Below are 6,426 nucleotides of genomic sequence, written 5' to 3'. Positions count from 1 at the left end.
TTTCGAGGAGTGGCTGGTGGGTTTGAACCGCCAGCCTTCTGGTTAGCAGTCAAATGCCTTAGGCACTATGCTACCAGAGCTCCTGAAAAATCTGTATAGGAATTGTCAAATGGGAATGTAATCTACTGTGTAAACTTTTACCAAAAAGACAATAAAGTATTATTTAAATAACAAAGCAAAACATACAAAAACAAAGTACCAGGAAAGGGAAATTTAATCATGGAGGCATAGCAGCCCTTCAAGAAAAAATCAATTCCTTTGTTAAAAAATTTGTTTGAAAGAAAGTTAAAGATGAAACACTTTCCATCTTATTCTATAAGGACAGCATAACTTTGGTGTCAGAATTAGATAAGTATAGCTTCCAAAAGAAAACTAAATGATAATTAGCTATAGATACAAAAATCTTGAACTAAATAAAATGTCTAATTAAATCCAGCAATGTGTTGGAGAAATAATACATCAGATCCAGAATTTATCCTAGCAATGCAAGTATGAGCCACCATTAGTGCTACATCATTGTAATTGCAAATAACAAATACTTTTATTCATTTATTAGTATTTATGTCCTTATTCAGTAAATATTTTTAAAATGCATACAATGAAGAAGGTACCATTCTAGGTATTGGAGTAAATGTATGAACAATATGGACAAGATCTTATGGAGCATGCATGATAAATATTTTAAAATCCACATAATTATTTTGATAGATGCAAAAGAAAACCACAACTACCATCACCAAAGAAACCTAAACATACGGCACAATTCAATATTTATTCTTGGTAAAGGCTTTCAGTAAGAGCAGAATAGTCTTCAATTTAAACAGAGCCTCAGCTAGAACAAACACCATCCTGAACTGAGAAACATTAACACTGCTTTTGTTGTTGGGTGCCATCAAGTTGTCTCTGATTCATAGCAACCTTATGTACAACAGAATGAAACACTGCCTGGTCCTGTGCCAGCCTCCTAATCCTTGCCATACCTGAGCCCATCATTGCAGCCACTATTTCAATCTATCTCATTGAAGGTCTTCCCCTTTTTCACTGACCCTCCACTGTACCAAGCATGATATCCTTCTCCAGTGAATGGTCCCTTCTGACAACATGACCAAAGTAGGTGAGATGAAGTCTGGCCATTCTTGGTCCCAAGGAGCACTCTGGTCGCATTTTGTCCAGGACAGATCTGTTAGTTCTCCTGGCAGTCTATGGTACTTTCAGTATTCTTTCCCAATGCCACAACTCAAAAGCATCAACTCTTCTTTGGCCTTCCTTATTCATTGTCCAACTCTCACATGCATATGAGGTGATTGAAAATACCATGGCTTGGGTTAGGTACACCTTAGTCTTCAAAGAGACATCTTTGCTCTTCAGCACTTTAAAGAGGTCTTTTGCAGCAGTTTTGCCCAGTGCAATATGTTGTCTGATATTTTGGCTGCTGTTCCCATTGGTGTTGATTGTGGAACCAAGTAATTTGAAATCTTTGACAACTTTTCTCCATTTATCATGATGCTGCTTATTGGTCCTGTTGTGACGATTTTCATCTTCTTTATGTTGAGGTGTAATATGTACTGTAGACTGTAATCTTCATCAGTAAGTGCTTCAAGTCATCTTCCCTTTCAGCAAGCAAAGTTGTGTGGTCTGCATGTCGCAGGTTGTCAATAAGTCTTCCTTCAATCCTGATGTCATATTCTTCTTCATATAGCCCTGCTTCTCAGATTATTTGCTCAGCATACAGATTGAGAAAGTATGGTGAAAGGATACAACCCTGACACACCCTCTTTCTGATTTTAAACCATGCAGAACCTTGTTCTGTTCAAATGACACTTCTGATCTCTGTACAGGTTTCTCGTGAACACAATTCCCTTTAAATTCAGAAACTCAGAAAAGATGTATCTCACTCTTAATTTCCAAATTGTATTTGATATGCAACTAGTGCAAGAGAAAGAAATAAGAAATATATATCTATATATCTATATATCTATATATCTATATATCTATATGTATATATGAAAAAGAGTATTTATAGATGAAATCATTGTCTAAACTAATAACTCAAAAAATTAATTGATAAACTATTTGAACTAGTAAGAGAATTTAATATTTTAGTCAAATACAAGAAACAAAAAATACACCAGGAGTAGACAATTAGACAATACAATAAAACTCACTCACAATAGCAAGAAACTCCTTAAACAAGGAACTAACATGTAAGACCTGTATTGAGAAACTTTTTATATTGAGTTATTGAGTATTGAATTATTTTATTGATAATATTGAGCTATTAAAGACTACAGAAAAGGACCTGAAGATGCATAAATAATACCATATTATTGGATGACAAGATTCAACATTGGAAGATAGCAAGTCTTCCTGTATTTGTGTATGTTGTTGTTAAAAACAAAACAAAACAAAACCTATTGCCATTAGGTTGATTCTGACTCATAACAACCTTATATTGCTGTTATTTGCAGTTAACTCAGCTCCAACACAAGGCAATCTTGTGTATAATAATGAAATTAATGCAAATTCTGGTAAAAAATGTCAACAGTTTTTTAAATTAATTTTTAAATTTTTGGTGGAAGTTGATCCACCAAACTTTGAAGAAAAAAGAGACAAGTAATCAAGAACATATTAAAGATAGAATAAAACAACAAAATAAATGAAAAACAATAAGTGGAATGACTTGCCCTAACAGGCATAAAGATATAAACATACAGTAATAAAAAATTTTGGCACAGTGGTTAATTGCTTGGCTGCTAATCAAAAGGTCAGCAGTTTGAGCTCACCACTCTCTGCTTCTGTATTACAGCCTTGGAAACCCTATGGGGCAGTTGTACTGTGTCCTGGGGACTTCCTATGAGGTGGAATTGCCTTGATGGCCATGGATTTATATACAATATAAAATAGACACACACACACACCCCATTAAAATTTACTATGCTATAAAAGTGACTTTTCAAATCATTGGGAAAATATATATGCTTGTGACAGTTTAGTATTGACATAAGAATAGATTAAAAAAAAAAAAAAAGACCAATAAAATAAAATAGAAAACCCAAGCCCCAAAACAGATCCATGTATTCTGGTTCTTCTTCTGATACCCCTCCTCTAACACACACACACACACACACACACACACACACTTTTTTTGGCTGCAGGCATCATCCAAGCCCCCTTACAAACTGAATTCAGAAAATGAGACACACTAGCAGAAGATCAAAGGAGCTCTGGTAGCATAGTGGCTAAGGCACTTGACTGCTAACCAGAAGGCTGGCGGTTCAAATCCACCAGCCGCTCCTCGGAAGGAAGGTTGGGCAAGCCTACTTCCGTAGTGATACTGCCTCGGAAACCCAAGGAGGGGTCGCTATGAGTCGGGGCTGACTCGACGGCAAAATAACAACAACAACAACAACAGCAGAAGATCAAAGGCAGGGGTAAAAGGTCAAAATATTTCTATCCCCTTTCTTTCCTTCTGAAGGAGCTCTGTGGATGTAGTAGTTAAAGCATTTGGTCCAAAAGGTCACTGGTTTGAGCCCATCAGCTGCTCTGTGGGTGAAAGATGGGATAGTCTGCTTCTACAAAAGGTCTACAGCTTTGGAAACCCTATGAAAACCGTGTTCTAGAAAAATTCTGACAAGATGGTGGAATAGGCAAACAAGCTACGCAGACCCTCTGCAACAAAGCAATGAGCAACCAGTTAAAACAGATACACAAGAGGATCTTAGAACCCGGAGCTTTGAAGGGACAGACAAAGAAGTGGATTACATACCAACTAGTAGAAGAATCTGAATGGCACAGTGAGTAAGTAGTCAGATGGAGATGTAGACTGCTGGCTGTCCTAAGGGCATAGACATTTTGAATATTTCCTGATAGCAACCTATGAATCAGCTGTGCTCACTATTGCTGCATGAGCAAGAACTGCATTGGTGCCTGATGACCAGAAGGGGGAACTGAAAGGGACAAGTGGACCTGTGGATTACTGGCAGTCCTGAGGGCACAGACATTTTGGATGTTTGCAAGGGGCTGGCATAGCCATTTTGAGTGTGTAGGGGGGCATTCTTAGATTGTGACCTGGGACAGGGCTCTGCCTCCTGAAGACAGAAAAAGCAACCACATTGGAGGCTGACGACTAGAGGGGTGTGATGCCCTCTTGGTGAACAGGGGTGTGGTCATCTCTCTTGTCCCACCCACCTTCTTGGCCTTCTTGACCATCCTGGTCTGTGCCCTGGCAGTTCCTGGATGCCATACCCCATCTCCTACAGTTTTGTTTTTGTTTGTTTTAAAATTATTCTTTTTATCTTCCTCCTTTCTTCCTTATTATTATTATGATTTTAATCTTTCCCGTTGCCCCCCACTTTTATTTTTTTTGCCTTTTTCCCTTCCATTTTCCTGGTCCCCTTCTTTTTTTCTTCCCATTCTTTGTTTATTCTTTTGCAGTTTTCCCTATTCTTTTACTCTTGCTCTTTTCTCTCGTTCCTTCCTCCCTAGATAGTGTGGCTTTTTTTGTTTGTTTGTTTGTTTCCTCTTTAATGCATTATCTTTCATTTATCCTTTTGTATTCTGAAATTTTTCTTATTTATTTATTTATTTTTATTTGCAATTGTTCCTCTTTGTTTATGTGTTTTGAGTTTTTTGTTCTCTTGTTTTTGTGGGGTTTTTTTTTGGTGGTTATTTTATTTTATTTTAATTAATTTATTTATTTGTCTAACTGAGTGAGAGACAGCAACCATTCCCACACAACCCCACCCTACTTGCACCTCTCACAGTCACATCCACTGAGTGAGGGCCACCACTTGCTTTTGCACCAACAGACCAGTGATAAATGGTGACCAATACCCTCAACTAATCTTTATGAACAGCTAACAGAGATCTGTGCACATACTCTCATTCTCAATCAAACCCACCAGGAGACAGGTAGTAGTAAGTGCCTAAGTGCTAACAACTAGTGAATAGAGAAGCATGGTACCATGTTCACAGATATATCAAAATAAATAAATAAATAAATAAAGGGGGAAAAAAAATCTTGCACAAATCACACCAGCATACAACCACAAATTTTAGTTTATTGGTTGCCCTTTGTAGGTAACTCTTCATTTTTCCTGAGCTACTTTCAGAATTCTTTCTTTGTCTGGTTGTGATGAGTTTGATAATGATACATCTTGGTGTTTTGTTTTGGTGTCTATCCTGTTTGGGATTCATTGAACTTCTTGAATGGATATATTCTCATCTTTCATCAAATTATAGAAATTCTCTTCCAACAAATCTTCAAGATCAGAAACATCAATTGGTAAATGAGGACAACTACAACCCAAAAAGAGGGAATAAATAGTGTAGTTATAGAACTTCTAAATGGTGAGGAAGTAAAGACAATTGTGAGATAGAACAGACTGTTTTAAACTTGGGAAGAAAATTATAAATGCCAGGGTAACTTCAAAGAACAATGATAAATCCTCACATAAAAATAAAAAAGAGGATAAGCACAAATACTTAACAAACACTAAAATAATAGCAATGAAGGAGATGATAACATAATTCATAAACAAAATGAGCTCAACATAGAGAATTCTATGGAACAAAGAAATCAGCAATATCACTAAAAAACACAAAACAAAATGACATCAATAAATTCATACTTGTTGATAATTATACTGAATGTAAATGGATTAAATGCACCACTCAAGAGAAAGAGAGTTGCAGACTGGATAAGAAAGCATGATGCATCAATATACAGTCTGAAAGACACTCACCTTAGACACAAAGACAAAAATCGTCTGAAAATTAAAGGTTGGAAAAAGATATACCAAGTATAGGAGTGAGTTCAGTTCTAGGCCTTAAGACTAACTAGGAGCCATGGTTTCAGGGGTTTTATCAGGCTCTATCAGACCAGTAAGACTGATTTTTTTTTTTTTTTTATGATTTTGAGTTTTGTTCCACATTGTTTTCCCACTCCATCCAGGATCTTCTGCACTGATCCCTTTCCCACTGGTTGACAGTGTTAGCTGGGCACCATCTAATTCTTCAGGTCTCATGGTTACAGAGGCTGAGGTTTGCATGGCCACTAGTCCATTGGACTAATTATTTCCATGTGTCTTTGGTTTTCTTCATTCTCTGCTCCAGATGAGGAGAGACCAATTGTCACATCTAGATGGCCATTTGAAAGCTTTTAAGACCCCAGTTGCTACTCACCAGAGTAGGATGTAGAACAATGTTTTTGTGCAGTATGTTATGCCAATTGAACTTGATATTCCCTGAAACCATGGTCCTGAGCCCACAGACTCCCTGCTACCTTTTTGAAGAGGACTGGTGGAGACTATTGTTTTAAGTTAGGTTCTATAATGGAAATATAATTGAATTAACATCACCCTTGATGATATCACAACTGATGGGATTATATGGATTCCTTATATGGAGGATGAGGATTTCTTTTTT

This window comes from Orycteropus afer, unplaced genomic scaffold (genome assembly GCF_000298275.1).
Source record: "Orycteropus afer afer isolate SDZICR_OR568_19922 unplaced genomic scaffold, OryAfe1.0 scaffold00081, whole genome shotgun sequence".
In the NCBI taxonomy this organism is placed as follows: domain Eukaryota; kingdom Metazoa; phylum Chordata; class Mammalia; order Tubulidentata; family Orycteropodidae; genus Orycteropus; species Orycteropus afer.
Note: the sequence above shows the minus strand (reverse complement) of the source record.